This window comes from Hevea brasiliensis, chromosome 10 (genome assembly GCF_030052815.1).
Source record: "Hevea brasiliensis isolate MT/VB/25A 57/8 chromosome 10, ASM3005281v1, whole genome shotgun sequence".
Classification (NCBI taxonomy): Eukaryota; Viridiplantae; Streptophyta; class Magnoliopsida; order Malpighiales; family Euphorbiaceae; genus Hevea; species Hevea brasiliensis.
In genome coordinates, this window is record NC_079502.1 from 30,639,377 (window position 1) to 30,650,819 (window position 11,443).

At 35.2% G+C, this 11,443-nt stretch overlaps 1 non-coding gene across 1 annotated transcript; it reads left to right on the forward strand.

Moving 5' to 3' along the window:
• The first annotated feature begins 10,850 nt into the window (after positions 1 to 10,850).
• On the forward strand, positions 10,851 to 10,957 carry LOC131169931 (small nucleolar RNA R71). The gene has a single exon (XR_009140876.1). It is a non-coding gene; the product is annotated as a small nucleolar RNA R71 (small nucleolar RNA).
• The last annotated feature ends 486 nt before the right edge of the window (positions 10,958 to 11,443 follow it).

Below are 11,443 nucleotides of genomic sequence, written 5' to 3' on the forward strand. Positions count from 1 at the left end.
AAGGTGGACGGCACAATAGGAAAAAGAAGACCAAAATTGATTTTTTTCATTTCTTTTCTTTATTTATTTTAGTTGATGGAAGACCACAAAATCCCATTTAATAAATAATTTAATTAATTCTTTTATGACATCATGCACGAGGTCATGCATGATGTCATCACCCCTTTTTACTTTTTCATTTTCCTCTTTTTTTTTCTATTTTTCTATTAGTTCTTTAATTTAATTCTCGATTCCGAAATTTTCTTTTCTCCGATTTTATTTGTGATTAGGTCGAGTCGACTCTCGGGTCAATTGACCAAATTGCCCCTCTGGTTCATCCCGGTTTGCAAATAATCCAATATTTCTTCCGCCTCCGACCTAATTATTTGGTGGCTTATGCTTCTTTTCGTGATTTTCTCTTTTTCACTATGTTTATAATGGTCCTAAGGACCGCAACGTTACATTTTACGCTTCGAAATTTGAGTTTAAAATGACTTCGCAGTCGTTCCCGAGGAGGTCACCCATCGCTGTGACTCTCTGCTCGTTTAACTTCTTATGTTCTGTTTTCTTATTTATACTTAACTAATTGAACATTACTAATTATTTATGTTTATGACTTCTCTAGTTGTCTTAAGTATGGTTCTAATCCCCTTAATTGTCCGGACCGACACCGATCACCGGAACAGTGAAATATACCAGGCTATACAAATAAGAGTGTTACACCAGCACACTGTATGGCATATCTTGCTTGGCTATACTGTAGACGGGTAAGGGGTGTCACACTAATGAGTTTTCAAGGTTTTATTTTACTTACGGACAAGCAAAAGTTTGAGTTTGGGGGTATTTGATATCCTTGTATCATATAGGTATTTTAAGGCACCTTTACATTTCATTTCATAACATTTAGGCAGTTAATTTCATGAATTTTACTTAGTTTCATTAATTTTTGTTAGTTTTGATAATCTTTGCTTAATTTTGTGTTTTTTGTATCTTTTCAAGTGATTTAATTAAAATCCAAGGCATAGAAGTTGATTGAACAGGTTGAGAAGTAAAAAAAGTCAGGAAAGCATGCTGCACAATTTACACAGATTATGTAAATCAGAAGTATGACGCATGTAACCTTCTGGCTAACAAAACCTAAAGAAGCTTCGAAGGACTTAAGTACACGAGCCGTGTAGTTGACCCCATGTAACTTACTATCCTCCCTAAAACATGAAACATAAAGCTTTCCAGAAATTTGCACCGGTCAGGGCCATGTAGTGCCATATAGGCCATGTATGTTGCATTAGAAAAGACTTCTAACTCAACTTGGATTCTGTTGCACTCATTCTGAATAGACTTCTAAGGCTTTTAGGACTTTGAAACAAGACCTTTGAATACCTGATATAAATACTAGAAGACAAAAATATGCAGGAGAGTTTGCTTTTACTTTCAAACCCTAGTTTTCTAAGAAATTGGGATAGAATTTGCATCAAAGCTCAAGGAGAAGGATTCTCAACTAAAGTTCCAAAAGTCCAAGGTTCTATGCCCTTATTATGGGTTCTTTTGTTGTATTTCTTCAGATTGTTTTATGTTCTTTTGTTTTAATTTCATTATGTTTTTTAAATTCACCATGAATGAGTATTTTGTTTAATTCTAGGGTTAGGAGAGTAGCACTTTTAAATTTTGTTATGGCTATATGCTAAAGTTATTCAATGGATTTGAGTTTTGTTCTTTGATTCAATCTTCTGTGTTCTTAATGCATGCTATGTGTTGGTACCTACTTAGCTATTATATAAGATACTAATTGAAGAATTGAAAGATGAAGAATATTATTGGAAATTAGGATTTTGAACCTAGAAATCTGACCTAGAGATAGGCTGAAATCCTTTGTGGAGTTCCAAAATTAATCAAAGAGCTTAAAGGGTTTTAATTAAGATTGATAACCACAAAAGTAGGATTCAAGTTAATTAAAATACACCTTAGGTGCTTTGAGAGAGGACTTAAGATATCTTAGGATTAATTTTCATCAAAGTAATAATTCTCAATTTGTTGAATAAGTAAGGTTAAGTCCATAACAAGGTTGAAGTGTGAAATCCTAATTCTGAAATGTTTTCATAAATTGCTCTTTAAGTTTAGGTTTATTGATTCGCCTTCTTTCATTATTAACAGCTTTTAGTCAATTTAAATTAGTTTAACTTAAATTCCCTTCATCATATTCGATAGTCCAAACAGTCAAAGTTCTTGTCTAGCTTTGTACTTACAAATTCCTCATGGGAACAATATTTTATTTACTACTATATTACTTGTTCACGATTTGTGCACTTACGGAGTTGTAAATCAGCAAACAATGGCTAAGGCTATAATGAGTTTGTCAATAAAGAATGCATAAATCATCTCTTTATTAAGCCTATGCTAAGATTTCACCTTAATAGGTCCTAGAGACATGATATAGGGTTGGTGAGGCATATCTAAGCTTGTTCATATTTCAAAAATTTTCTCCTAATTTTACAAGTCCAGTGTGATAAACTAATGGCTATAAATAAGTTTAATCAGTTTGACTTCACTTTGGTAATAAATTTTTCATAAGCAATACATTGAAGCCTTTCTGCCTATCTAGTTACATATATTCCACTTACCAAGTGAGATCAATTATTAGCTCATTGAGGTGTTTAGTTATAATTCTAAGATAAAAATTTTTGAAAAAGTTCAAATATTGCAACGATTTTCTAGATTTTGATACACAAGTATGATAAAGGTATAAGAAGGTAATGCAATTATTAACTACAAATGCAAAATAACTAAGATGAGATGTAATGCATGAATGCACCCCCAAACTCAACTTGGCATTGTCTTTAATGGCAATTAAATATAATATGCAAGCTATATAGAGATATAATAAGACAATAAACACATGATATTAGAAAAGCATATGTTAATTAAGGCAAACCATATGGACAATAAACCAAAGTTTGTACAAAATAAAGAAATGGTCTCAAAATCTATCCTAGCTTACTATCCTAAGTCTAAAAAGTCTCTGATGTTGAAGAAGGTTCCCCCTTATCCTATTGCTCTAGGACCATATCCAACTTATTGTGGGACTCTAAAAAACTGTCTTCTAAAGCTTGTATTCTATTTGATAGTGTAGTCTCTAGTGTCCTCATCCTATTGTTAATCGTCATCTCCATATTTTGTAGATATGCAAAGACTGTGTCGCTAGTGGTAGTGTATATGGACGGACTCTATATTGTAATCCTTAGAGTAAAGTGTCTAATTCTTCTTATTACTGCTTTTGGGGCTACTCCTGGGCATGAGATGGCTCTCCTTGCTCTAATGTAGGCCTCCTAGGGACAACATTCGCTTGTGCATCTATCATGTTGCATGTATCCCCTACCCTTTTACATAGGCCCATTGATATGCATATAGCTTGGTCAATGCGAGTGGTGCCTGTAATGGGGCATATCCTCACATGCGCTAGCATAAATCTAAAGTGTAGAGAAATTATTGTAATGAGCACTCCTACCACCATGTTTCTAGTGGCCTGGTGAGAAATACTCCTAAGGTGCTAGCAAAGGAAGTACCCAGTATTGCATCGCCTTCCATTTACCTTGCACCAAAGGAAAAATAGATCATTGGTGTTCACCACGCCTAAACTATCAACACAGCCCACGATGGTGTGGGCTACTAGCCCATGAAGATACCTTAATGCAAGGTTTATTAGTCCCAAAGACTCAGAGTGGTTGGAGTTGTACACCTCTATGTTAGGAGAAATGGTCCTCTAGAATGCAACACTATTGTATTCCATCCTATTTTGAGGGATCTCTTATAAGCCCTCTTTATCAACCCCAAACACAGCATTGAATTCATTCATGTTCATTTCTCAATCCACTCCCAGAAGTTAGAATTATATCCTACCTCTCTCTCCCCTGTTTGTAGCCTATAGGGTTACCTAGAAACTACCCAAGAACTTTAGTGTCACATATCTATATGTTGGGTAATGCAATTGGGCAAATCTTATCCACCCAATGTTATCCAGATAACGATCCACTTCTTTCTTTATTCCAAGTTACTCCAGCAACTTTGTGTCTAGGCATTTGGTGGATATAATTTTTTGGTTGTTCAACCTAGCACAAGTATTATGGTGGCCAATGTTTTTGAAGGGCTAGGTCAAAGTGAATTCGATTTGTGGTACTTTTGGCTGCTATTGTGGCTGGGGTTGGGGTTGAGGCGATTATTATAGTGGTGTGGTTTCTTGGCGTGCTTACCTCATTCTTGGTCATAGGGGTGGTGATGGTGAGCCATTTCTTGTTCGAGAGGAAGAGATACGTCCAACGGCTCTTTTCTTTAGACCCATGGTTTTGAGGAATCAAGAATGGGTTAGGGTTTGGATCAGAGAAATCTTGATAGGGAGAGAGTTTTTGAGAGGTTCTAAAGGAGAGAAAAGAGACTTTTTTTGTAATAGAATGAAGTTGGAGAATGTTTAAATCGGAGATGAAAGGGTGGGTTTGTCATTTTGCACAATTTTTGGCCCCCTTTCAAATTCGATCTGTGAATGATTACACAAGGCCATGTTCCACTACACGGGTTGCCCAATGTAATTTTTTGGATCTCTTCTTTTTGTAGTTTTGTGAGTTACACAGCCTATGTATTGGTATATAGGGGTCGCCCATGTAACTCACTGGACATCTCGTTCTTTTTCTATTTTGGCCTTTCAACTTACACGGGGCACCCCTTGTAAGTTTATGTTTAGCCTATTTTCCTATTCTGTTCCATTCCCATGTTACACAGGGCATGCATTCATGCATGGGGCACCCCATGTAACATTTTGGAGTGCTAAGTTTATGTTTCTTTTATGCTCAATGGGTTATATGGGGCATGCTTCAAAGCACGAGGTCCCTCATGTAACTTTTTAGGCCTAAAAATTCTTAGCGTTTCTTCATATCTTTCAAGTTTTCATGCAAATTTCCTCAACTTATTCATTATAAACATGAAAATTTAGCACTTTAGATGCATAATTTTTCCCTTTTCTCTTCAATTTTCATGCTAAATTATTTATAAATGTTTGAATGAAATGTATAACAGAGATTAGCAATAGAAGTACTTCCCCAGTTTTGAAATTCTCTCATCTTACATGGTTTTGACTCTTTCTCTCAATTCGTTCCTTCCTCTTCATTCCTTGCTTTTTCTACAATGTCCAAGGTTAGAGTTTGGGATGCCTATAAAACTTAAATGTAAAAGAAAGCAAAAATAAAATAAACTCAAAGAAAAATTCAAACGTCTTGGGTTGCCTCCCAAGGAGCACTTATTTATGGTCTTTAGCTTGGCTATACCCCTTGGATCAATGCTAGGCAGGTGGGTTGCTAAAGGAGTGTGTTGCTCCTTTCTTAATTGGTTCTCCAAAGAAATATCGTTTAGTTTTTTGCCATTGACTTTGAAGGCTCCTGATGTTTTTCTCCATAACTCTACTGCTCCATGTGGGAAGACTTGCAGAACCTTGAAGGGATCGTACCATCTAGATCTTAGCTTTCCTAGAAGTAGCTTTAATTTAGAATTAAAAAGCAAGATAAGGTTTCCTTATTTAATTTCTCTCCTCATGATGCACTTGTCATGCTAGCTTTTTGCCCTTTCCTTAAAGATTCTTACATTCTCATAGGCATTTTACTTAATTTCTTTTAGTACATTGAACTGTAGAAGCCTCTTTTATCCATAGCTTTCAAGTCAAAATTGAGGGTCTGGATTGCCCAATAGGCTTTATGTCCAAGTTCAACAAGGAGGTGGCATGACTTCCCATGCACCAAGAAAAAAGGAGTGGTTCCAATAGGTGTATTGAAGGCAGTACAGTAGGCCTATAGTGTATCATCTAATTTTAGGGACCAGTCCTTCCTTGAGCAATTTACTATCTTCTTAAATATCTTCTTCAAACTCCCTATTTGAGATTCCCACTTGTCCACTTTTTTAAGGGTGGTATGGTGTTGCCACTTTGTGAGTCACTCTATATTTTTTAAGTAAGGCTTCAAAATGATTATTGCAAAAGTGACTTCCCCCATCACTAATGATTGCCCTTAGGTTGCCACATCTTGTAAAGATGTACTTTTTGAGGAACTTGATGAGTACCTGATGGTTGTTGAATCCACCAAAATTTAAATTAACTAAAATTACCAGCTATAAAATATTTTTTGCAGCAAGTGGTAAATCCAGGTCGAACCTTAGAGACTGAATTACAAAAAATTCATGCACTTGTATAATGGAAAAAGAAAGAAACAAAGGTTGGGGGGGGGGTAATTCGCAGTCCAAAGAAGAAATCAGAAATAAGAAATTAAGAACTAAAATTAAATATGAAACTCTCAAATTAAACAAACTTCAGTCCAAGGTAATTCGCATTCCAATGGATTGATTTGATCATAGACAAAATAAATACAATTATCTCTTATTGAATACTTAATGTAGATTTACCAAACAACGAGGTAAACCCCTTACTTCCCTATACTCATCAATTCGAGCCTAGCACTCTTGTTGGCTCTAATTATTAACTGAATTGGTATTAAGCAATCCTCATCAAATTAATAACTGCTTTAAGAATAGGAAGTAGTTAAGCTGAACAATAATTTATGAAGCATAAATCATTTAATTCACCCTATTGTTTCCTTAGGTTATTATCGAAAACTGGGATCATAATCAATAAAACCTAATTACTACTCATGTTCAGTCTTACACAACAATTACGGATTATGAAGATGAACTAGCAATTGACCACATTAAATAATAAACTAATAGGCCTTTTTAGCAAATCATTCAATAGATCAAAGACAATGAAATTAGAAAACAATAGATATTCAAAAAGACATAAATTAAATTAAGAACCTGGTCTCACAAATTATGCAAAAGAACTTGAATCCCTTGAACTCAATTAAAAACTTAGCCACTCTTGTTCATGGCTTACAGAAAAATAAAGAAAAATAAAGAAGAAATCTAAAAAGAGAATGGAGAATGAAGGTGTTTTTAAGGTCGAGAGGCTGTTGAATTGGATGTGTTTTAGTTGCTGTCCAAAGATGCATTTATAATAAAAAAAAAACCTAATCCCAAAGATAGGAATCAAATTAGGAAAAGTTTTGAAATTTAAAAAGATAGATTTTCAGCCTGCATTTATGTCTTTGAAATCAAGGCTATTTTTCAGCAGCTTTCTTTCTGAATCTATCTCTGCCCTCTTCAAGAAAGTTGTAGCCCTATTTCTTAGCTTTCTAACAGGTGCTCATTTGCCTAAATCTGAGGTCTACAACCCAAATTATGGCCCAAAACCGAGACTAGTTCAGATAGACTGTCTAGCCCATAGTGACAACTTCATTGCCATTTTTCACAATTAAAATGGCCTCATCTCGCATCCAGCCCTTCATAGAAGTTATAGAGGTAGCTCTCAAAGTTCAATTGGGATTGGGCTTGCTTGATTTGGACATCTGGAATTCTAGGTGCAAAATAAAGACTGAAACTGGTCGTGACATATCAAGTCTGGGCTTTTGCAATAGATCCATAGCTCATTTTGTCAACCTTGGAGACTGATTTGGGCTTTGGTACCTTTTTATCATTTGTAGTGCTCTATCTTAGCTTTTCAATGGATTAAATAGCACTCAATTTGGAGACCCACAACTTTAGAAACACCTGAAAAATATAGCAAAGGTCAAATGCTGGAAATTTCTCCATTTAACACAATTATTCCAACAACTATCTAAAAATATGCCTAAATGATAAATATACTTTAATCAACTGAATTATGCATAAAAACACACTAGAAACACTAAATTTGATGGGAGTAAAATTAATAAATTATGTACTTATCAAATTCCCCACACTTATTCCATGCTTGTCCTCAAGCATGACTTAAATTCTCAATCAACTCCACTTAGAAGTTCCTTAACTTCACCTTATCACAACATTCTCTAACAAAAGATTAAAAGTTTGAAAGAAGAGGTAAGTAAGGTAATAACCATCACAAGAAATTCCATAAATACCATACCAATATATCAACAATTTTCAACATAAAACAAAAGGCTTGAAATCAATTAAGCTTACACAATTAAAGTTCCATAAAATTTTAAATTAATACATACCAAAACACAAGGCTAATTTATCAAGGCACAACAATTATAGCTCTTTGCATATTTTAGGGGAGATAGAAATGCCCTTTTTTTTATATTTGAAATTGGTACTTCTCTCTTGTCACAGTTATATATATTTTTTTATTTCAACCGTAACCTTCAGAAAAGTACATTGCTCATATCCTAACTAGCTTTTGACCTGAGAATCGACATGGGGTTCATGAAAACCTCTGGTTAGTTTGCTTAACTAAACTAGCGGAGCAATTTTCAAGTTCAATCTTTTATTTCCCTCAATTTATGTATCTACATATTATAAAGTGCCCTGATAGATTAAATAAAGTTCTGAAATATGCATGACACTAGTTTAAAGTACACATAACTAATCATTTCACCATTAAATCAAGCCTAAATTATTTATGCAGGAAAAAAAAATTGATCTATGGTATGGAGAATAAGGAAAATCCATCATTAAAGTTACTATTACCTTGCCTAAAATATCAAAAATTCAATCTAAAATAGAAAAATCATTTCAAGGACAAAGCACTTCTCTCCGAGAGTTAATATAGAATCCTGACTCAAGCTTATAAGAACAAATTTTTATTTATTTTTATTTATTTTTATTTTTTTAAACAATTAAAAAGATTGCAGCAATAAATTTCTCCTCCTCCACACTTAAAACTTACATTGTCCCCAATGTAAAGCCCAGATGCAAAAGAAAAGAAAAGAAAAAAAAATGCTGGAAAATAAAATAAAATAAGGGAAAGAAAAAAAATCTGATTGTGGTTAACAAGCCACCCATGGATTGCCTCCCAAGTAGCGCCTTTGTTTAACGTCGTTAGCTCGACATGGCAAAGCTCCTTAATCCACTGAATGCTCCTGCAACCCCTCATAAAATGGCTTGAGTTCATGACTGTTAACCTTGAACACTTTGTTAGTTCCTAAAATTTGAATTTTAACTACACCATAAGGAAACACATTAGTAACAACAAAGGGTCCAATCCAACGAGAACGCAACTTACCAAGCATCAGCTTCAATATGGAATTATACAATAAAACTTTTTGCCAATCACAAACTGCTTCCTTAGTTTGTCATGGAATGCCTTTGTCTTTTCTTTATAAATCCTAGAATTCTCATAAGCCTTAAGGCGAATTTCCTCTAATTCATGCAATTGTGATTTTCTTTCTAACTCATCCTCCATGCTTAACTCAAAAACATCCTGCACAAATGTATCAACAACATCAATAGAAAAGATAGAATGATCATCAGCAGGATACTTCATAGCATCAAAGATATTAAATTTGACAGTTTCTCCATCAAACTCCATAGTTAAGGTACCCTTATCCTCATCAATTTTTGTCTTGGCAGTTTTTAAGAAAGGTCTTCCAAACAAAATCAAAGCTAACTTTCATGTGGGAACACTATCCTCCATGTCCAGAATGTAAAAAATCTGCAGGAAAAATCAATTCTCCAACCTGTACTAACTCATCCTCAACTACTCCGAATGGGTAAGCATTAGAACGATCAGCTAACTGAATAATGACACTGGTTTCTTTCAAAGGACCCAAATTTAAAGTTTGAAAAACTGAATATGACATGACATTAATAGATGCTCACGTTCAAATTTAGAATCACATATTCTGCAGGGAATAGAAAATGAACCTGGATCCTTACACTTAGGGAGTAATTTTCACTGAATTAATCCCGATACATTTTCCCTCACACTGATCTTCTCATTATTCCTCAACTTGTGCTTTGTAGTGCATAGTTCCTTAAGGAATTTAGCATACTTGGGAACTTGTTTAATCGCATCAAGTAAAGGTACATTCACCTCCATCTTTCTGAAAGTCTCCAAAATTTCTTTCTCTTGTTCTTCTTTCTTAGTCTTAGCCAACCTGCATGGGAATGGAGGAAGAGCATAATTATTAACCTTATTCAAGTTAGGTTCAGTATTTACCTCAACTTCAAGAACTTCAGACTCTTTTGGCTCTTTTGCTCCTGGCTTTTTCTTTTTCATTGACTCATGTGGAATCTGATTATCAACTTCTTTCCCACTCCGCAACACTATAGCACTCACATTTTCTCTGGGGTTCATAACTATTTGTGATGGAAGCTTTCCAGAACCTTGAGCTTCCAGCTTACTCAAAGATGAGGCTAACAGACCAATCTTCCTCTCTATGTTTTGAATGCTATTTTTAGTCTCCTGTTGAAGCTATTGGGTATTGTTAGCCAAGGCCTTAACAATTTCATCAAGTGACACACCTTGATTTGAGGGAGGAGGAGGTGGAGGTGGTTGATTCACTTGTGGTCTTTGCTACTGGTATTGGTTTTGCACTGGTTGATTTCCATAACTAAAATTGGGATGATCTCGCCATCTTGGATTATAAGTATTGGAAAAGGGATCATACCTGTGTTGTGGCTGTCCATAATTTCCTACTGCATTAGCATGTTACATTGATTCATCCTCTTATAATGCAGGACACATGTCAGTAGCATGACCTGAACCCGAACAAATCCCACATACCTTAATAGTTTGCACATTCCCTACAGCCAATTGCCTCACCAAAGAAGTTAAATCAGAAATTTGTTTCTCAAGGTTAGATGTACTTACCTCATTAACCTTCTTAGGTTTGTGATCCATTCTCATTTCAAACTGTTGAGAGTTTGCTGCCATGTTAGCAATCAGCCTCCTTGCCTCTTCTGGTGTCTTGTCAACTAAAGCTCCTCCACTAGAAGCATCTATCATACTGCGGTCCATTGGTAGAAGTCCCTCATAGAAATATTGAATCAAAAGCTACTCACTTATTTGATGATGGGGACAGCTTGAACACAGTTTCTTAAATCGTTCCCAATACTCATACAAGCTCTCTCCATTGTACTGCTGGATGCTACAAATTTCTTTTCTTATGTTGGCAGCACGGAAATCAGGAAAATACTTCTCCAGAAATATCTACTTCATCCCATTCCATGAGTTGACAGATCCGGAAGGAAAGTAATACAACCAATCCTTAGCTGGGCCTTCCAGTGAGAAAGGGAAAGCTCGAAGCTTGATTTGATCCTCGAAAACTCCTTGAGGTTTCATGCTGGAACACACAACATGAAATTCCTTTAAATGCTTATGTGGATCCTCACCTGCAAGACCATGAAACTTAGGCAATAAATGGATTAGTCTAGATTTCAACTCAAAAGCAACATTTAAAGCAGGGCATTGGATATACAAAGGTTGTTGGTTTAGATCAGGAGCAACCAACTCTTTCAAAGTTCTAGCAGCCATGGTTTCATTTTCAGAATTTGAATCTGAATCCGAACTTAATTCCCTTGGAGATTGGACTCCTTCAGATGTACTCGGAATCTGCTTAGCTTGCTTAGCCAATTTTCTCAACTATTTAGCTGTTTT